General features: G+C 47.8%; 1 protein-coding gene across 2 annotated transcripts in view; it reads right to left on the bottom strand.

Moving 5' to 3' along the window:
* The window catches only part of NMNAT3 (nicotinamide nucleotide adenylyltransferase 3), a 115,761-nt gene extending 111,244 nt beyond the window's left edge, over positions 1-4,517 (bottom strand). The window contains exon 1 of one of the 2 annotated variants that reach the window (XM_060100227.1): positions 4,283-4,517. The gene's annotated coding sequence lies outside the window, so the exon portion shown is untranslated. Of the gene's footprint in view, positions 1-3,923; positions 3,961-4,282 lie in introns of those variants that run through there. The other variant, XM_060100228.1, reaches the window with a different exon arrangement.
* Positions 4,518-22,490: the final 17,973 nt, after the last annotated feature.

Raw genomic sequence — 22,490 nt, 5'->3', positions numbered from 1 at the left:
ACATTTCTGGGCCCCCTCCATCTATATCAATACTGACTAAATCTCTATACCTATCCCACCTTTATGCGTTCTCCTGGCATGCCAGGCTTCTCATTCGTGGCAGTTAATCTGGTTTATAACTTGACGTTGTGTGTGTGGTCATGTGCTTAATTCTGTCTTTAACAATAATCTGTCTCATGATGTCTTTGGGCCGCATGAGGGTGGAGACTGGGTCACTTTGTCTCAGCATTCTAATCCCCAGGACACTGCCTGAGAATGTATAGAAAGAAGAAAGGGAGAGAAGGAGGGAGGACAATGAGCAAGACATGGTGCTGGGCACCAGGGGTGCTCAACCCAATAGCTGTGCAAGCGCTCACAGCCCACAGAGGAGGTAATGCCAGGGTAGCTGGAAAAGTTATGCCCAGCAGAGGTGCCCAGTGGGACCATGGGAATGCAGGATTGTTTCGGAAAGGCTTCCCTGCAAATAGGCTGTGCCCCTGCAGGTGCTGCAGGGGTTCCAGCTTTCGAGGCAGATCCGGCCAGAGACAGGGACAGCAGGAAGGCACGGGGATGCAGATCAGACCTTTACTGGGCGGGAGGCCAGACCCAGAGATGGCACTCCTGGGTGGAAAGGGCAGACAGCCCTGACTTCTAGAAGACGCTGCCACCTTCATCCAAGGCGTTTTCACCCCCCTCCCAAACCCATCACTGAGAACCTGTGATTTCCCCAGAGTTGATTTCCCCAGATTCACACTAGCTACAGCACACCTTTCTATTCCTAGTTCCAAGATTGGTGCTGTGGGTCTGTGTGTACATGAGAGAGACAATGATGAGGGAATCACAAGTCCACTGTGGTTGGTTAAACACACCGTGTGCAGAACCACACAGCTAAAACGGTGGGGCAGGAGCTGCCGTCCTGAGGCCTGCCCTGCAAAACGGGATCTGTCTGTCTTTACCAGGGAACTATGATAAATGAGCAAAGACAGACACTGGTCAGGATGAGCCACTTTATTTAAAAGCTTCGACAGCCCAAAGTGGTTTAACATAGATGCACGGAAGATTTATCTAGATGATAAAATACCTGAACTTGAAAGACCCATAAATTAGAACTTGGCAGGTTTTTTCCTTTTAAGATTTCACTAGTCAAGTGCTTTAAGTAATGCATGAAATGCACATAAAGCTGTCTGGTGAGCGTCTGCAGAGAACCTCTGCTTCCAGATGGGACAGGGTTCAGGATCGACGCCACCCATCTGTGTCTGTGGCCTTCCGTTTCCTCATCACAGTGGACAGCACTGGGAGGATTAATCAATATAATAATAATAACAGCAGCTATTATAGTACTTCCCAGACCTTGAGCTGTGCATTGAGACCGGCACACCACACACTTATATATGAGCATCACTGACTGCTCATGGACAGCCCTACAAACGAGGGGCAGTGAGTCCCATGTCACAGATGCAAAATTGTACTTCAGAGAGCTTCTGTCATGCATGTGACGTCACACCGGCAATGTCATCTGACTCCAAAGCTGCAGTGTTCATCACTAAGCTGCAACATACATGAAAATGCTTGGCCCTTAGCGAGGGCCTAAAAACATTAGTTCTCTCTCCCTATCTTCATACTCCCTTCTTTTTTTTTTTTTTCTTTTTTTGTGGTACGCAGGCCTCTCACTGTTGTGGCCTCTCCCGTTGCAGAGCACAGGCTCCGGACGCGCAGGCTCGGCGGCCATGGCTCACGGGCCCAGCCGCTCCGCGGCATGGGGGATCTTCCCGGACCGGGGCACGAAGCCGTGTCCCCTGCATCGGCAGGCGGGCTCTCAACCACTGCACCACCAGGGAAGCCCCATACTCCCTTCTTTTAACAGCACACTTGCACATTGAGAAATTTGATCTGTGGGTTTAGGTTCCTTTGTTCATTCGTTCATTCATTCATTCATTATGGGCCCAGTAGTCTGCTGGGTACAGGGCTTACAGAATTGGATTCCACAGCTCCTGGACCGGCCTCAGGCAATTACCATATCCATAGGAGGGCAGGGGTCAGCATGGCGCAGGGGCAGCTCCTCACCGGGGACCCACACCCAGCTGCGGGTTAGGGACAACCCAAACAAGACAACGTTGGATCTTTTTCAACCCTCGTTTTTCCCCCACGCTTTTGCTGTGTTTTCTTTGGCCTGAGTCTTCAGGCCTTCTGACAGCCTGGCTGCCCAAGAGGCCCTTTATCACCCAGAACAGGGCTTTTTCCTGCCAGGGCTGATGCTTTCCGGTAAAACCACTGCAACAGATAACACAACTCCCCCACTAATCACCCTGCCCAGTTCCTCAGAACCAACCTCTCACCCCCACCTCCTATCTTCTGCCTGCCTTGTTTCACCAATTTTTACCCAGAATAAGGAATAATAACAATAGCAACAGCAGCAGTAACTTCTACATGTCAGGCACTGCTCTGTGTATTTTAGGTACATTAACTCATTAAATCCCCATAACAACCCTCTTAGGTAGGCACTATTATTACTCCTATTTTAGTTCATTTAGGGGAAGAGGGAGGGAGGTTACTTTTCTTCAGGGCCAACTAGATGCCAAGCACTGTCTTAAGCTTGCACAATCAGATAATAAGTGACCTGCCCAGGGGCAGGCACAGAGCTGGGAAGTAACAAATAAGAACCTGAACCCAGGTCTGTGACTGCCTAACCCAGCGCTCTCCTTTGGCTCTCTGCAGGTGGCATTGCCACGGTCTGCGAGGGGAAACAGAGTGGCTGCACAAAGCCTGCCCTCTCCCCCTCTTCCCCCAGCACCCTTCTATTAACACCTGTCCTCTGCTTTTTCTTTTTTTTTTTTTTACCCCTACTCACAAACGGTGCCAGACTCTTCTCTCAACTGTGTTCTCCACTCTCTGGGCCTCCCGGCCTGTTTTCATGGAGCAAATCCACAGTCTCCACCAAGAGTATAAACCGAGCCAAAGAAGGAATTGCCATCATCCAAGCCAATAAAATATACCAAGCAGTCACCAGCCAGGTGTTTTCTGAAGTTTCCAAACCTCTCCTAAATCCCTGGGGGTCCTCAGCAAGGGACCAGTAGGGTTGCTGCCCCTTGGGAGTTTTCTGGCCAGTTTTGGGGGGTGATGCCACCAATGAAAATAAGGAAGTAACATGCTCAGCGGAGGACTGTGAGCCTTATGTTCTCAGGGGATTCATGGTGTCGGCACTTACAGGTGAGCCTTTCTGGGAAATGTATATCTGGCCCTGACGGAAGCAGGAGGCTTTCTCTGGCAAGGCCATTGGATCAGGCTCTCTCCTCTGGGCTCCAGAGCACCACGGCTGGGACTACCAGTGTACTTCACCTGGCCCACCCTGCATGAGCTCCATGAGGGCAAGGCCAGTGTAAAGTGGGCACCAGTTAAATATTTTAAGAATGAATGACTAAAGCAGGCATCATTTTAGAGAACAAGCTGTTTGAGAGATTCTACTCAGACAAGGAGACAGGACTCCAGGAGAGGGGAAGTGAGTGCCCAGAGGCAGTACACTGCGTTCGGCCCAGATGAACACCCTGCTCCACCCACAGAAATCTTCCACGTCACTTCATTTACTGCACGCTTGGGACAGCACTAAGTCATTTACATGCAAAGTCTCAATCATCAATGGGGAGGAACAGTCCCATTTTGCAGAGGAGGAAGTTAGGAAACTTGCTTTGCTCCCCGCTCTCAGTGGGCAGGACCTTCCTTTTCTCAAACAAGCCACACTCTCTCCCAACAAGTGTGTTTGCTCCGTCGTTCTCCACCTTGGGACCCTGCCATTCATACTGAAGTGTGAGCTCCAGCATCCTTTATAGATGGGGACCACCGGCTAAAGGCTCTCCCACCACCCTGCACTTCCTACCTTCACAGATCTTTCAGTTTTAACTTTTACACTCACGTGTGGAGATTACCTATTTGCTCTGGGTCTCTCTTACCAGACTGCGAGCTCCACGGGGGGTGGGCACTACGTTCGTTGGACCGCACTGTACCCCCCAGCACTGAGCTCAGTGGCGGGCACTCTTTGGTGGATCCTTATTTGCATTTGTTGAGGGCTCGAGTGCTGAAGATGGGCTCGGGTCTGAGCCACAGAGGTGCTGCGGTTAGGTCGATAACGCTGTGGCGAGAATGGGTGGCGCCGGCTGTAGACAGGAGGCGTTCTGGGGTTCATCCGACCCAGACGGGCTACCGGGCTCCGCACCCCGCCGCCACCTGTCGCCCCGGCGCGGGCCAGGTCTCGGCGGGCGCCCAGCAGGGCAAAGGCGGGCTGAACAGGCCCGGCCTTGGTTGCGCTTACCTGCGCGTCGCGCGGCTCCGCAGAGGCACTCGGCGAGCCTCTGGGGACTTCAGGGGACTGGAGGCCCGGCGGCGCCGAACCGGGGCTCTTCGCCCGCGCGCGGCCCCGCACCCAAGGCCGGGTGAGGACCGCTCCAGGCCTCCGCACGCACCGCCCTTTACGGTGGGGCAGCAGGTCACCTGCCCTTCCCACCCCCGCGCTGGGGAGAGGGCCTAAGGCGAACTGGACCCGGTGCTTCAAGGGCTCCCCGAGGTGGGCGGAGTCAGAGAGAAACCGCGGCGCCCGACTTCCTCCCCAGGGGCGGGCCCTAAAGAGACTCCGTCCCACGCCCCGCCCCTTTGGGCCAAGCCCCGCCCACTGCCCCCTCCCCCGTCTCTGCTCCCACTCCCTGGCTTGTGTGCGCCTTTGCATTTTATTTTTCTGTTTTGCGTTCCGTTTTATTTCTTCTTCTTCTTATTATTATTATTATTTTTGCGATACGCGGGCCCCTCACCGTTGCTGCCTCTCCCGTTGCGGAGCACAAGCTCCGGACGCGCAGGCTCAGCGGCCATGGCTCACGGGCCCAGCCGCTCCGTGGCATGTGGGATCTTCCCGGACTGGGGCACGAACCCGCGTCCCCCGCATCGGCAGGCGGACTCTCAACCACTGCGCCACCAGGGAAGCCCTATTTTTATTTTTTACTTTCTTTTTTTAAAGATCAAATTTAAAAATATAAGTAATGCATGAGCACTTTTTACAAAATAAAAGTACCTGCATGTTCTTATAATGGAAGCAGCAGAGCCCTCTCCCTTGCGCCCCACCACGCAGTCCTTTATAGCACTTAACTCTGTTGAGTTCTGCTAGTGGTTACCCGCTTGTCGCTAAAAAATAAGCTTACACAGAGGTTTCTTGAGTTATCTGTTGACTTTCTGCCATGTTGGATGAGGATTTGCTCTCTTCCTGCGCCCCTGCCTTCTCTCTCCTGACAAGTTTACACCTCTGTTCTCAAGTCCTGCCCTGGTGAGAGCTCTGAGACCTCAAACCAGGAGTGGGTGAAGGCTTTCTGGAGCCTGAAGCCTATACAGTTGTTGGGGGAGGGGAGTAGGAGGGCTGTTTTAGAAAGCCCTACAGAATCAAGCCTTGCAAATGAAAATTTATTTAGAATGGGAAAAAGCAATCACAACAAAATGCTGGGGCCTTGGAGATTCAGGTCCGTATCCTCTGAGATCTTCCCAGGTAATTTATTTCCTGAATTTGGTTCCCCAGTGTGGCCTGGCCTCCTCTGCCCACCCAGAACCCTCCATAACTCCCAGTCCTTACAGGGGCGGTGAAGGTCAAGATGCATCCCTTTCTGCCAATAGGATTTCCTAATGGAGTGAACTGAAGTGTGCAAAAAAAAAGAGATATCAAGGGTGATGTCAAGGTTTTGTGACTGCTGCACACCTCATTCCCAGCTTTTCCTAGCATCCGTGACAGGTTCTTAGTACGGAGTGTTTTGTAAAGCTGGCTCTGGGACCCTGCCGGATCACCAGATTCTCACAGTGCTCCCATGACGTTGGCTGGACAGGCATACCATCTCTACTTTTAGGAGGGCCCTTCCTTGTCCCCTCCCGAATCAGCACAGGGGACACACAGCTAGCACCCACTAAGTGCACAGGTGAAGCAGACTTACTCAGACTGCAGAAGCAGTGTCCACACCCTCCCTGACACCCGTTCTCTCCTGAGAGTTCAGTCCTTCCCCTGCCTCCGCTCTGCCTTGCGTCTCTCCTGCTTCCTCTCCTCCCTCCCTTGTCCAGCTCCCAAGAATCAGAAGTGACTCCCTTACAGTGTGAAATGTGCCTCAACAAGGTGACCTTGGGCAAAGTCCCTTTACCTCTCTGAAGCCTCAGGATCCTTCTGCGAAATTGGAGGCAACAACTTTTGGGAGAGGATTAAGTGGCTTCATAGGTATATGCATGAGGATTTTTTTTCCTTTTTTACAGCCCTATTTTTTTTTAACAACTCAGAAATGTTAAACAGTGGTCAAATTTATTGCTCTTTACTTATTATTGCTTCTGGGTTTTGTATCATACTTAGAAAGGCCATTCCTACTCTGAGATTTTAAAAAATTCATGGATAATGATCTTTGGATGGTCTCTTATTGATAACACGGTTTGTCTCCCAGCAGGGTGGGAGGCTTGTGAGAAAGGTTAGGGACTTAAAATCTGTGTGTAGCATTGGTACCACAGGTTGGGTTCAAATCAAGGGTGAAATCATTCTGAGTCAAGGCCCGGACCCAGGGAAGGAGAGGCTGGTCACGGAGAGCAAGAGGGGGATGGGCAATGACTTCTCCATGCAAGGGATGCTTCTTTCCCTGGGGGTAGTGAAGATTAAGGCTTGGTTTAGGAGGAAGCCTAGCTTCCCAGGTGTGAAGTAGTGCCTCCTAGTGGTGGGAGGTAAGAACCTCACATAATAACCATAATAACTTCACTTATCCCAAATCAAGGAGGGGCAAAAGGCTGTGGTTGAGAAATCCATTCGGGGGAGACAACTAGCTCCTAATACTCTAGATAAGGGACTATCTACATGAGAGTCATGACCTTTGCTTGAGGGCACACAGGGCTACTGGATCATGGGTGTAACAGGGATAATAATTTTTTTACCTTTTTTATATGGGTAAGTTTTATTTCTCCTGAATCCTATCTGCCATTAGAGTCAAGAAGTGACCAGGTAATGCCACCTCAGGAAGGAGGAGGATTTTACATCTCAGTTTGGGTCCCTTACAAGCAGAGCCTGAGACAAGTATTCAAGTGCAAGTGTTTTATTTGGGAGTCCAATGAAAGATGCATTACTAAGGCAGCTATTATTACAAATAATTGGAGCTTGATCATGCAGGAAAATTGTAGAAAGCAAAGAACATGTAAAGAACGTGGCTCAGAATTACCCAACCCAAGAAAGAGCTGAAGGAGGGAGGTCTCTAAAGGGAAAAAAACTGGAACTGACAGGTTAGCTCATTTTGAACATTTTACAAATTAGTTCTAGGCATATAAATGAGGTTACCAAATGAGATCAAGCTATAACTATCCTGCAGCTTCCTTTTGTCAACTACTGGTGTCCTGATGAAGCACTTTCTGCATACTGTCTCAGGCCTACAGGTGTGACCTGAGGACCTTCTGGAAGACTTGCTTTTGGACAGATCATGATGGGACTACAGGCTGGGTCAGCCTCTGTGGTTGGATGAGACCATAACCTTGCCTTCTGAGCTCTCAGAAAGGTCAAGTTTTGGCTGGTGAAAGTAAAATGTAAAAAAAGGAGACTGGTGGATTTTTAAAACGATCAGAGAGGGCAACCTTACCAATCCCTTTAAGGACTTCAAAAGGTGGATGTTTTCTCATAGGCAATGAACAGATAATGCCAATGTGAAATCTTTCTTACTTGACCATTGAAACAGGCCTCCACGAGAAACCACCATTTGGTCAACCTGGCTCCACTGGCCATAGTTACTACTGAGTTAAAGTGATCCTTTTGAAATATGAATCAGTCCACAGTACTCCCCTGCTCAGAAGTCCTCATCCGCTTCCACCACAATTAGCATAAAACACCAAGTTCTCTCCAATGGCCTCCAAGGCCCTCACAAGATCTGCTGTGACAAGCTCTCCCTGACATCGTCTTCTGACAGTGACCACTCCTCACCCCCAGTCTCCTTGGCTCTGCTGCTGTCCCTTGAACACACTGGGCCTGTTTGCACCACAGAGCCACTGCACTGATGTTCTCGCTGACAGAAATGGTATACTCCCCCAACTCCCAAGGTAATTTGCCCAATTCCTTAGCTTTCTAACAGGCCACCTACCTCAGACATAAACAACTAGCACTCCCATACCACCCTGTTCATAGCACTTATTATCTGTCATTGGAATCTTTATCTCTTTCTTATTTGTCTCCCTCACTTAAGTGAAAGGTCCCCAAAGGGCTGAGTCTTTATATATTTTGTTCCTTGATATATCCCCACATTTTTCTTTCTTTTGGCTGTACCATGTGGTATGCAGGATCTTAGTTACCCGACCAGGGATGGAACCCATGCCCCCTGCAGTGGAAGCAGCACGGAGTCCCAACCACTGGACTGTCAAGGAATACCCTATGCCCACGCTTAGAACAGTGCCTAGCACTTAGTAGGTAGTCAAGAAATATTTGTCAAATGAATGAATGCATTGAACCAATGAAAAATAGAAACAAAGTCAGTAAACATACAGTTTGAAAATATTTTAGAATGCAGACTTTCAACTCATCCAGATTGGATTCCTCTCAAGTTGGGAAGAATTGTGGAAGCAGAGAGAGAAAAAATAAAATAAAATGAAGTGGTTGAGATGCATTATATAATCTGATTCATAATTACAGATGAGTATTAGACTGAGAACTTTGGCTCTTTTACATTTCACCCAATCCTGTGTTAAATATTTACGCAAAGGTTAGCTTGAAAGGCTACATGCTCATTTAAAAGTACTAAGAAGAAAAAAGTTTCCCCTGGTTATTTTAATAATTCAGAATGGTGTTCTGTGGCTTCTGCTGGCATCTGAGGGCCCAAGATGGTAACTGCTTACCTGGAAATAGAGGCCTTGATCAAATATTTAAGATCTCACTAATTTTTATTTTCTGCCAATTTTGTATTCCTGCTTCCCACTTGTTTTTTTTTTTTTTTTTTTTTTTTTTACCCATTTTGCAGCCACACAATTCACACAGAGATGTTTCGTGGATTATTAAATGCAGCTAAGCAATGAGCTTTTGCTGGAACATAAGGCCAAACTCGGGCCACTGTTCTAACAAAGTAATTTTTCCTTGAGTGTATGGACTACGATTTTACAGGGTCCTCTGTCGTATATTCTGAAGTTTTGTAAGGCAGATGCATGTCTGCTGCAGAAAGGACTTTAAGGTGCAAACAAAGACTCCCTGAAAAACAGGTTTTACAGTGGTGCACTGAAGCAGTCTTGGAATCAAGAACAGTTGAAACCATAGAATTGATAAGTGGGTCCTTGACAACATGGCAAGATGATACCAAATGGTGCCTGTTTGCTAATGAAAACATTGCACACTGGTGCCACTAGCAGTGGAGTGGTTTTGGCGAGCACCTACCTAGGCTTAATTGCCTAAGGAATGTTCCAGTTGCAGCACCTCAGTGCTGTAAATTAGCTTTCCTGATGGAGCTTTTATATTCTACCCTGTTGCTAAAACTCTAATCCTGCTGTCCATCGGGGCCCACTTGGTACAAAGCAGACCTTCTGAAAGAGGTCAAAGTCATAAGGCATCGTTCACGTCGGAAAGCACTTTAATAATAACCCATTGTTTTTTCTTTGTTTTTTTTTTTTGTTGTTTTTTTTTTTTTTTTCAGTACGCAGGCCTCTCACTGTTGTGGCCTCTCCCGTTGCGGAACACAGGCTCCGGATGCGCAGGCTCAGCAGCCATGGCTCACGGGCCCAGCCGCTCCGTGGCATGTGGGATCTTCCTGGACCGGGGCACAAACCCGTGTCCGCTGCATCAGCAAGCGGACTCTCAACCACTGCGCCACCAGGGAAGCCCCCTGTGGGTAAATCTTTGTCCTCATTTGACTGGCCCTGTGTGCCGCCTTTGATAATGTTCACCGCCGCCTTTGTAGAAACTTCTCCTTTGGCTCTGCAAGCTCACGTTCTCCTGGATCTCTTCTTACCTCTTGGACGGTGCATCCTGCCTTGCCAGGCCTACTGATCAAGGCATCAGATCATACCCTAGCTACAGGGAGGACACTCTGCCTCTCCCTAGAAATTGAAGAGTGAGCAGAGAAACTAAGACAACTAAAAATGGTGGCATTCTTCCATTTCCACAGCAGTGCCCTGGTGGAATTGCTGAAGAGCTCCTGCTATATGGGGCCCTAGAGCCGCCAGGTTTCTTTCTGCCTCCTGCCTGGTTCGTTAGCTCTCTTGTGGCCTCCCTGCAAATCCTTTACATTATCCAGTGTCAATTTCTGTTGCTGGCAGCCAAAGAGGCCTGAGTGATACCTGTTCTTGCTCTGATTTCTAAACACATGTGTGCAGAACAGGCCATGGGCCCTGGTTTGTACCTGTGTCCTCAGGAAGCTTGCTCTTTAAGGCTCAGATCAAATATTCCTCCTCCTCCAGGCAGCCCTCCATGATCCATGTCCTGGCAGTCAAACCATGTTGCTCTTTCCACTTTACTGCCTCGGCAAGGCCCTGACCTCCAGTGGTCCCCGAGAGCCTGGAGTGCTCTGTGGTCCTTTCACAGTCAATGCTAACACTCAGATTCAGAGTAGTCTGTCCAGCGCCAGTCTGCCCAGCTGGTCTGTAGGGCCACAGGGCTAAGTCCTGGCCTTCCCCAGTAACCTAGTGTCTCCTAAATGGTGACAGCTTTAGAAAGAGATGACAGGGCTCTTTATGGAGTGTCAACTCTCAACTTTGATCTGTCTTCTGAGAAGGAGCTGGCAAGAAACGCTGCGCGGTCTCAGACCAGAGAGCTCCTGGTGTGAGATGAACCTGTGCTTTCTTTTCTCCCTTCCATGTTTCCTCTTCTGTGCCAGTGTGGTTTTCCACAAAGCAGACACTGAGATGGAGTTAAAGGTGCAAACGTTTTACAGGAGAATGACACCTGTGAAAGAGAAGAGACAGGAGGTGGATGGGCAGGGGCAGCCGGCAGACCACGACGCAGACCCAACAATCTTTGCCAGCTGGTGGAGCTCAGATCGCCCACTAGAGGTGACCTGTGCTGGGTACAGACCCCCGAACCCCCACTTAGTCATTGGCTAGGGTTTGCCCTGAGAGTAACTCGACCTTGGCTTGAAAACTGGGGCCACCAGCGGGAGGCTGTCAGGAAGCCACGCCCCTCCCACTAGGGAAGCCAGTCTTTTCTGAAGGCGGATCTGGGCAGTGGATCTCCGTGTCCGTCACACCTTCCACCAACCAGTCATTGTCTACGGGAGCTCATGGACTGCTCTAGGTCCCCACACAGTTCATGGCTCTGTGGCACAGTGAAGCAGGGGTTAGGGCTGTGTCTGTAGCGAGAGAGAGGTTTTATTCCTATCTCAGACTCTGAAATAATAGCTCAAACTGAAATCCTCCCCACTGAGTTCTTGTACCTGAGGAACAAAAGCTCAGCTGTGCATCGTGGCTCTGCGTCCTTCCCTCCCCTGCTGGACCCTGCCCACACCTCCTCTGTCTGCCGGTCAGGCTGCTAACGTCTGGAGCAGTGCCGTGCTCAGAGGTCTCACTGGCTGAATGAATGAATGAAAGAGTGAATGAATTATGACATGAGAAAGGAAAGTATGATGGTTCAGATAAAAGAATGCAGGAATGATGAGACAGCTGGAGAGAAGAGCAAATGGAATAAAGATACTTCAGCAACAGAGCTACCAACTGAGTCACTTAGGGGTGAGAGGATCACCTCCACCCCCCCAGGGATTCTTTGAAAAATCACTTGACTTGCTTCATCCTGGGTCAGCAGTAGTATCTTCTCTCTCTCCTGCCTATTCCTCAGCAATGACAGCAATTCTTTTTCCTCTGAACCTTCAGCTTTTGGATTAAGTCTCCATTCTTCCCTCCCAGGCAGCTTTGCTAAAGGCACGGAGAACAGATTGCCGGTGAAGGCCGTGTGCTCTTGTATCTCAGACCAAAAGTGATAACTGATTGCACCACCCCGAGCCTTCCCTCCGTCCATCTTTATTGCTCCCCGTTTGCCCAGATGGCACCTGAGCCTCAAGCCTCCAGTTGCGGCTGCAGTCAGTGGACACTCAGTTCTCCTCGAGGGGAGAAGGGTGGGCAGGGTGCTCCCTTCCACGTGGTCCCCTAAGACTTAGAGCCATGCACTAATTGGCCTGTGTCTGCTTGGGCAGTTCCAGAGCCTGTAATTGGGACTGATTCTGACAGTCTGGCCCCATCAGGAGAATGTGCTGAAGAAATACACCCTAGGGGAGGAGATTATTTTCCTAAGATCATTTTTGAAAAGGACAAGTGGAACTTTACACTAATGCTTTGGGCAAGACTCCCCCTATTTTTAGCTTCCAAGAGGAGGAAGTATGAAACATATTAGTGACCCCCTACGCATTTGAAGTTTGGCATATACGGAGTTAGTCTGCTTTAGGCTAAGCTGTGCCGTGGTAACAAACACCCACATCTCAATGGCTTACAAACACAACCATCTATTTCTTGCTCAGTCTACATGGCCATCATGGGTCAACTACAGCCCTGCTCCGTGTTTGCACATGGATATTCCTGGGGATGTTGCCTCGGGGCAGAGGGGAGAAGGACACAGAGAACCATACGCTGGCTCCTACTGCTTTGGTGCAGAAGTGACATGGCCTTTCCATTCATGTTTTATTAACCTGAGCAAGTCATATGCCACTTTCAAGTTCAACAGGCTCAGGATGTATAGTCCTCCCACAGGTCACAGGCCTGATGTGGGAAAGTAGAATCCTCCCCCCAGGGAAGGCCAATATATATCTATTTTTAATTAGTTTCTGCTTTATAACAAAGTGAATCAGTTATACATATACATCTGTTCCCATATCCCTTCCCTCTTGCGTCTCCCTCCCTCCCACCCTCCCTATCCCACCCCTCCAGGCGGTCACAAAGCACCGAGCTGATCTCCCTGTGCTCTGCGGCTGCTTCCCACTATCTATCTACCTTACGTTTGATAGTGTATATATGTCCATGCCTCTCTCTCGCTTTGTCACAGCTTACCCTTCCCCCTCCCCATATCCCCAAGTCCATTCTCAAGTAGGTCTGTGTCTTTATTCCCGTCTTACCCCTAGGTTCTTCATGACATTTTTTTTTACTTAGATTCCATATATATGTGTTAGCATATGGTATTTGTTTTTCTCTTTCTGACTCACTTCACTCTGTATGACAGACTCTAGGTCTATCCGCCTCATTACAAATAGCTCAATTTCGTTTCTTTTTATGGCTGAGTAATATTTGATTGTATATATGTGCCACATCTTCTTTATCCATTCATCTGTTTTTGGACACTTAGGTTGCTTCTATGTCCTGGCTATTGTAAATAGAGCTGCAATGAACATTGTGGTACATGACTCTTCTTGAATTATGGTTTTCTCAGGGTATATGCCCAGTAGTGGGATTGCTGGGTCATACGGTAGTTCTATTTGTAGTTTTCTAAGGAACCTCCATACTGTTCTCCACAGTGCCTGTATCAATTTACGTTCCCACCAGCAGTGCAAGAGTGTTCCCTTTTTTCCACACCCTCTCCAGCATTTATTCTGTGTAGATTTTTTGATGATGGCCATTCTGACCGGTATGAGATGATATCTCATTGTAGTTTTGATTTGCATTGCTCTAATGATTAACGATGTTGAGCATTCTTTCTTGTGTTTGTTGGCAATCACTTTCTAACAGCTTCTGTGTTGCCCTCCCTTTTGCTCACCCTCCCTGGACTTCCTCCCAGCTCCTGCCACCCACCTGCTTTGTTTTGTGAATTCTTCTTGGCTGAGCTAGAGGAGGTGCCTCTGACAGGGTCCGTGGTGGGCTCAGTTATGGAAAACACGGCCTGAATCACGAGATGAGTGATTGCCGTGTCCCTCCCACCTGTTATGGGAGCTGTCGCGAAGATGCTTCCAGAGCGCACACACAATTTTGTTATTTGCCATTGTAGTTACTGAAAAGATGAAATTAGAGCTTATGAGCACAACATGTAGGCAGCACCATAATTAGCCCTTTGGAAGGTGAAGGATCCACTTTAAAATAAAAGAAAATAGCTTTACTCCCACAATGAAATGGCTGCAATTTTCCAGCTAATGCAGAACCTGCAGTATTTCTGTAATTATGTCCCCTAGGTCTTCTATTCACAGTAATTTCTTCTTTTTTTTTTTTTTTTTTTTTTTGCGGTACGCGGGCCTCTCACTGTTGTGGCCTCTCCCATTGCGGAGCACAGGCTCCGGACGCACAGGCTCAGCGGCCATGGCTCACGGGCCCAGCCGCTCCACGGCATGTGGGATCTTCCCGGACCCGGGCACGAACCCGTGTCCCCTGCATCGGCAGGCGGACTCTCAACCACTGCGCCACCACGGAAGCCCACCTTTCTTTTTCTCTCTCTTCCCTCTTTTTTTTTTTTTTTTTGCCTTCTAAATGAATTCCCTTTGGTACCAAGAAGACTAAATAATGTTATTTGCACACAGGAGGAAAAAGCTCTTCCCCTACATGATGAATGCATTTTATTTTGAAGGGTAAAAAATAAAAGGCCAAATAATTAAGTTCTTAACCTAGTAGAGCTGTGCTGTCTAAGACTTGGTCTTATTCCTTCATCTAAGGGCAGGTGTCCCGAACAAAGAAAGGTGGTTTCCTGGAGGTGACTCACAGCTGTGACAAATCACAGGCAGCATGAGGCAGCGAGGGTGCTGGGGCCAGGCGACCTGGCTTCTGCCCGAGACCAGACCTTGAGACCCTCGCCTCGCATCTCTGTGCTTCGACTTCATCACCTGTAAGATGCGTAAAAATCCCTGCCTTGCAGGCCTGTGGCGAGCATGTGAAAGTGCCTAGCACAGAGCCTGAATCCCAGTCGGGATCCAACGATAGTAACGATTCCTTTTAGCCTGTGGCCATTGAGTGAATGAACTTTTAACACAGAGAGAGCCTGAGCCGGTGATGACTCATCGCCTTTAGAAGACTTACTGCTCCGGGACTCTAGAAGATGGCCCAAGTGAAAATCTTTTGATTTTCTCAAAGCAGCATTTTGAGGAGTTTTGCAGCAAGCACTCTTGCAAGACAGGTGCCGTTTTACACTTGAGAAGACGGAGGCTCAGCAACTTGCCCAAGGCCACACATCTTGCAAGTGGCAGAGCCCAGACATCGATCCCATTCTATCTGACTCCAGAGCCTAGGCTCATCTCTCTGCAGCTTTGCTCGGATCCTGTCCTGGTTCTACTGTGTACTAATTTTTCATCTGCAAAATGGGCACGTTGCTTGTGAAAACGGTCAAGCATGGTCTTTGTTATCAGACAGACCTGAATTCAAGCTCCAGACCTCCCATCCCCCAGCTGTATGACTTTAGGAAAGAAACTTAATATTCCTGGGTTCCATCTGTGATATAAGAACCCTAACAGAACCTGGCTTATAATGCTGAGGACATAAATGAGATAGTGTTTATAAAGTAAGTGTGTGCAGGGCCTGGCTTACACATCTTGTAAGCATCCAGTAAAATAATAGCTTTAATGATCTCTCCTCCTATGTTGTCGTAAAGATTCAAGCAGGTCACACACACACGAAAGACTTTATAACTTGGGAAGCCTAGATCCACACTGACCCCTGTTACAAATTTTATTTCACTAACTTCCATGCCCTTCCTGGTAATAATGGCCCTGATAACCCAGTATGAGAAAACTATGCCTACAACTCAGTGCTCTCAGCTTTGAACTATCCCTGGAACTGAGGGAACAGTTACCACATAAAATTGTTTGCAGGAGGCTCAGCAGCCAGTGCAGAGGCTTAAGCAACAATCCTTCTTCCTGATTAGTTTCACTGCAGATCCTTGGCAAACAGAGTCCCCGGTCCCTCAGCACACGCAGCACTGAGACTTGTCGGGGCAGGGGGAGGGGGAGGGGGAGTGGCTGATCTGTGATTAAAAATTCACTGCGGATCACCAGCCAACAAATTGTGTCCTTTGGGAAGACTAAAAATTGCCTGAAGGGTCAATTTACTGCCCCAGCCTGGGAATATGTCCCCTGATCTGGGGACAGAGAAATCAGTGACTTTGTTGGATCTGAGAGTCAGGTGGTATTGGGAGGTCAGACCAGGTAGGGCTGGAAGGGAGGTATGACAGGCCTGTGGGGGCCAGGATTCCTTCCTTCCTTCCCTCTTTCCCTCCCACAAATAATTCTTGAGTCCCATTTGAGCCAGGTCATGGTCTAGGCTCTGAGCTAGAGAATGAATCTGACCCAGCTTTGGCCTCAAGGACACAGAAGTCCAGGACAATGACCCTGATTGGTCAGCCATGAAAGAGGTAAGCACAGGTGCCATGGGACTCCAGAGGGAGCTCAGCCTTGGTGGTGGGGTAGGGGGATTGGGGGTATCCAGGGTGTATTCTTCCAGAAGAAACGGCATCTGAACTGAGCTTTGAGGAGTGTTGGAGAGACAAAGGTGGAACTTAGAAGAGCCTGGCACTGGCCCAGGGGCACTTGGGGGACACAAATAATTCAGGGAGAGCAGGAATGGAGGTGAGGCTGGAGAGGCAGGCTGGGCATGAAGTATCCTATAAGCCAGGCTGCAGTGAGAAGAGTGAATCAGACGGGCCCATGGTATGTTTGATGGTCTCAAATCCTAATTCTGCCATTTAGCAACTGGTATAGCTATGGGCCAGTTTCTCATGCTCAGGGTTGTTTCTCGTCTACGTAAATGGGAATTCTAACACCTACCTCATAGGGGTAAACCTCCAAGTCAGTGTCTGGCCCATTTGGACAGTCAGCAAATGGTACCTCATTCTATTCCCCAAGTGTGGGGATTAGAGAGAATGTATGGCAGGAAACCAGACAGGCCAGGGTCTGGCCAGTAACCCTTTCCTCTCTGGTAGAATCACCTATTACCAAGCCCCTTGAAACTCATCCTGTAGCCAGAACCCTAGAACCCAGAGTCTGTTGGTGGGCTCCAGGTTCGAGCCTCTCTGTTGGGGTGTGAGGTTACAGGGTCGCCCCTCTGTGTTCGTGCAGCCTGGAGGCAGTGACAGTCATCAGCCAATGGGGTGTGTGTGCCACGTGGTGGAGGCCCTTGCCTTAGGTAGAATGGATGCTTACAGGCTGAGTGAATGCATGTGGGTTTTCTTTGTATCCTCTTCCTAGAGCAGAAGATCTTTGAAGAGGCAAACGTGGGTGCACTACAGCATCCAGCAGGACCTGGCACAAAGCCCAGTACATGTTTGTTGAATGAATGCACAAGCTCTCTGCTTCATCTCCTTTACTCACCCTCCGCCCCCCAGTCATGCCTGCCCCACTCAGTACTGCAGGAAGCCCCAGGTCATGGGATCCAGGGACGTTATCCTGGGAAGGAGGTTTCCCCTTGCCCTTCAATGCCCTACTCCCATCTGCACCCACAGAAGATGATAGGCTTGGCCAAGTGTGTAGGAGTTTGGTCCATCTTCTGGGAAGGGCCCCTTTCCATGCTCTGGGTAGCATCTTGTTATACCACCGAGACCCGGGACAGACAGGTGGTAGGATGGGGCTTCCTAGAGCCATCAGAGGTCACATCATACAGCTATGGCTCCTAATGTCTGAAAACCATCTTTACTTTCACGCTTCCAACCAGTTCCACTTCCTCCTCAGGAAGACTGCCCTGGGCCTCTTTCCCACTTTTCTTTTTTTTTCATTAATTTTTATTGGAGTATGTTTGCTTTACAATGTTGTGTTAGCCTCCAGTGTACAACAAAATGAATCAGCCATACACATACAGATATCCCCTTCCTTTTGAACTTCCCTACCATTTAGGTTACCACAGTGTATTAGGTAGAGCTCCCTGTGCTATACAGTATGTTCCCATCAGTTGTGTTTTATACATAGTATCAATAATGTATATGTGTCAATCCCAGTCTCCTAATTCCTCCCTCCCCACCCTTTTCCCCTTTGGTATCCATACATTTGTTCTCTACCTCTATTTCTGCTTTGCAAATAAGATCACCTATACCTTTTTTCTAGATTCCACATATATGCATTATTATACTATATTTGCTTTTCTCTTTCTGACTTACTTCAGTCTGTGTGACACTCTCTAGGTCCATCCCTGTCTCTACAAATGACACGATTTCATTCCTTTTTATGGCTGAGTAATATTCCGTTGTATATATGTACAACATCTTCTTTATCCACTCGTCTGTTGATGGACACTTAGGTTGCTTCCATGTCCTTGCTACTGTAAATAGTGCTGCTATGAACACTAAGGTGCATGTGTTTTTTAGAATTATGGTTTTCTCAGGGTATATGCCCAGTAGTGGGGTTGCTGGGTCGTATGGTAGTTCTATTTTTAGTTTTGTAAGGAACCTCCATACTGTTCTCCATAGTGGCTATATCAGCTTACATTCCCACCAACAGTGCAGGAGGGTTCCCTTTTCTCCACACCCTCTCCAGCATTTATTGTTTGTAGATTTTTTGATGGTGGCCATTCTGACCGGTATGAGGTGATACCTCATGGTAGTTTTGATTTGCATTTCTCTAATGATTAGTGATGTTGAGCATCTTTTCATGTGTTTGTTGGCCATCTGTATGTCTTCTTTGGAGAAATGTCTACTTAGGTCTTCTGCCCATTTTTGGATTGGGTTGTTTGTTTTTTTTGATATTGAGCTGCATGAGCTTCTTGTATATTTTGGAGATTACTCCTTTGTCAGTTGCTTCGTTTACCAAAATTTTTTCCCATTCTGAGGGTTGTCTTTTCATGTTGTTTATGGTCTCCTTTGCTGTGCAAAAGCTTTTAAGTTTAATTAGGTCCCATTCATTTATTTTTGTTTTAATTTCCATTGCTCTAGGAAGTGGGTCAAAAAAGATGTTGCTGTGATTTATGTCATAGAGTGATCTGCCTATGTTTTCCTCTAAGAGTTTTATGGTGTCTCGTCTTACATTTAGGTCTTTAATCCATTTTGAGTTTATTTTTGTGTATGGTGTTAAGGAGTGTTCTAATTTCATTCCTTTACATGTAGCTGTCCAGTTTTCCCAGCACCACTTATTGAAGAGGCTGTCTTTTCTCTATTGTATATTTTTGCATCCTTTGTCATAGATTAGGTGACCATCGGTGGGAGGGTTTATCTCTGGGCTTTCTATCTTGTTCTATTGATCTATATTTCTGTTTTTGTGCAGTACCATACTGTCTTCTTTCCCACTTTTTACAGCATGGTTTCCGGACCACACTTACACTGGGACTTTGTGTAATCTAGAAGTCAGAACTGCAGACCAAAGCTATATCACAGCATGTCCCTGCCCCAAACCTTGGCCCTCCATCATCCCACCTCAACCACCTAAGTCACCTGTGTGAGCACACCCTTCCTGCAAGGTGGTGGGGTGCCATGAGGCAATGCTTGCCGGCTCCATTATACACGTGGGCAAACGGCCTCTGAGAGGTTAAGTTAAGCCGCCAAGTTCCCACAGCCACCAAGAGACACAGCTGTCAATCCTGCTCCTCCATGCCTCCTCTCTACACCATAATATACTATTCAGCTTTCTATTCCATTTGGATTGTGAGAGAAAAGGACTCTATAGTTATCTTTTATTATTTCTTTAAGCTTGATCACAATGCTATGCGCATTCTAGAGTCTGAATGAAGGAATTCATGGCAAGAAAGATCAAAAGACTTTGGTCATTAATGATGCAATCACATGTCGCATTTTTATTTCATGCGAGGCGGTAAACACAGTCATTTAGTGCATAGACTATGGCACCAGATGGCCTGTGTTCCAAGCTTGATTCCACTACTGACTGTGTGACTTTCAGCAAATTGTTAACCTCTCTGTGCCTCAGTTTCCATATTTGCAATTTTGAGATAATTACCTTATATGATTATTGTAATTAAATAAGTTAAAAGGTACAAACGCAACAGAGCCTGCATCTGAGTAAGGGCTCTATAAGTTTAAGCTGTTACTATAGCTAAAAATATTAGGGGCTCATTCTCTAGCCAGACTATTCTGGAAAAGGATAATAAAGGGAAAACAGTAGATGGGTCCTGTTCATTCAAGAGGCTTTGAGGTCTGGGCAATGGTTTTGAGGGTATTTTAAAAACTCTGCTGATTAATGAAAAAAAGAATTGATCAGCAGGCCAAACTTTTCCAGTCTTGGCCCAGGTTCAGACTTGACTCTAACTGCAGCTTAAATCACAGGCTTTGGCTGCCTCAGGGAGCCCAGGTGGTCCTCAGGACCCTGGGCCATGCTGATGCACAGGTCTGCACTGAAGCCAACAAAATAGAACACGTTGAAGCAATGAGGATGGTAGAGAAGGTCAGGCAATATTTTTCCTCCCCTGAGATTAACAGAAGAGTAGGGTCCCTTAATGGAATATATGAATTTAACTGTCCATTACTTTAGGACAACCACTAAAAAAAAAATAGATCTCACATCCCCAAGCAATGGAAATTCCATTGATAAAAGCAAGCTACGGGCTTCCCTGGTGGCGCAGTGGTTGAGAGTCCGCCTGCCGATGCAGGGGACACGGGTTCGTGCCCCGATCCCGGAAGATCCCACATGCCGCGGAGCGGCTGGGCCCGCGAGCCATGGCCGCGGAGCCTGTGTGTCCGGAGCCTGTGCTCCGCAACGGGAGAGGCCACAGCAGTGAGAGGCCCGCGTACAGCAAAAAAAGAAAAAAAAAAAAAAAAGCAAGCTACAACAAGAAGGCAATCTTAACATCAAATGCTGTGGATGGGTTTTTTAAACAAATAGATAATTTTATGAAACAATATGCTAGCTGTCACATCATATACCCAGCTTTCACAAAAGACTAAAAAGAAATATTTCTCCTATACTAGAATACTATTTCACGGCTGAGCAGAAGCAACCAGGCCTTCTCTTGCTGGAGGGCACTTGCACTTCAGCCAGTGCTCTGTTTGGTACAAAAATAGCCAAGATAATTGCAATGGATAAGAACAGTTTCGGGATAAGTTCTTCCCCTCCTCCTTTTAAATCAGTGGCATTCATGCCCTGTCAATCCCGCTCAGTGTCTGAGCCCAGACACAGAGCTGGTCCTTCCCGGGAAAGAGCCCTGCAGGACGGTGTGCCCATTTCATCACAAAATTACACACTGTGCTGTTTGTGATGCTTCTCAATTTCATAAATCCCAACCCATAAGAGCAAGACAGACATTCTTTAGGAGAGAGCAGGGATTTTCTTTCCACTACAGAGAAGTCCAGACGTATGCATTTGCTAATACTTTGCTTCCACAACGAACACGTCTCAGCCCGATTTCCAGCTGGGTAGCTCCCTGGCCTTAATGGGCTGTAAGGGCGTTCATTTTTGTTAATTTCGCAGACGACACTTTCTTCCCTGGTTTAAGCCGCCTGCAGACTGTAATTTGTTAGTCCTCATTAGAAGGGAAGAGGTGTAGTCCCGCACTTGGTGGCTTTCATAAATCACATTTTCAGGTGGCTTTAGCATGCTAGAACATTTGTGAGCACAGGGCCTGACAGGAATAATCCCGAGGATGTGGCTCTGGGTTGGGCAGCGGCACTCAGAGCACTTCTACGATCCCATCTGTGATTCACAGAACATTCGTGACAAGGCACAGACAAAGGTGAATTAGTTCCAGACAAAAATGCATCAATGCTCTATTGAATAGTCAATTATTAAACACATAATGGAATCTGTGGTTAGCAAGGCATGCTGAAGATGTGCCATGTTTGCACAATTTTTAACAGGAAAGGAAGGCTGGCTTCTAGTTTTTGAAACATGAAACGGTTCAGTGTCATTTAAGGTAAAATTGAGAACGCACATCTTTCCTCAGAGGTGTGTGTGAGATTTGTGTTTATTATTCACATTTTCTTCCATTTTTCCCTTTAATTAGACCTCATGGCATTTAACTGTTAAAACTCAACAGTCAGCGGTTCTGGAGGGGATGAATAAGGGTGGGTATTCCAAAGTGGTATAGCATCCAACAGTCTTTTCATTTTGGGTTTGTTTTGTCCTTTATTCAACTTATGAGTGACTATGGATGTGTGTTTTCTGAAACGCACAGGGCTTCAAGCAAAATAGTACATTGTGCAGTTTGCCTTCCTACCCTGCATTCTGGATATCAAATTCTCAAATGGGGGCTTCCCTGGTGGAGCAGTGGTTGAGAGTCTGCCTGCCGATGCAGGGGACACGGGTTCGTGCCCCAGTCCGGGAAGATCCCACATGCCGCAGAGCGGCTGGGCCCGTGAGCCATGGGCACTGAGCCTGCGCGTCCGGATCCGGTGCTCCACAATGGGAGAGGCCACAACAGTGAGAGGCCCGCGTACCGCAAAAAAAAAAAAAAAAAAAAAAAAAAAAAAAATCTCAAATGGATGAGAAGCACCATCTAAGAGCTCTTCTCTTCCATCTAGGCTGCCTTCCACACTACCTCAGGCCGTCCTGGGACACGAGAGGTTATTCAGTGGTTTGGGTCCAGAGCGCTGCCCTTGTAGCCCAAGCTGGATGATTAAGGACAAAACCAGACACAGGCACTTCCTTTAACACGGTCAGGAGTCAGTGCTGCCAGTTTCCCTAGGTTTTGCTGCAAACTATATGTCTTTGAACAAACCACCTCCCCTCTCTGGATTTACTCATCTG

This window comes from Mesoplodon densirostris, chromosome 5 (assembly GCF_025265405.1).
Source record: "Mesoplodon densirostris isolate mMesDen1 chromosome 5, mMesDen1 primary haplotype, whole genome shotgun sequence".
Lineage (NCBI taxonomy): Eukaryota > Metazoa > Chordata > Mammalia > Artiodactyla > Ziphiidae > Mesoplodon > Mesoplodon densirostris.
This window is presented reverse-complemented; position numbering and strand designations above follow the sequence as displayed.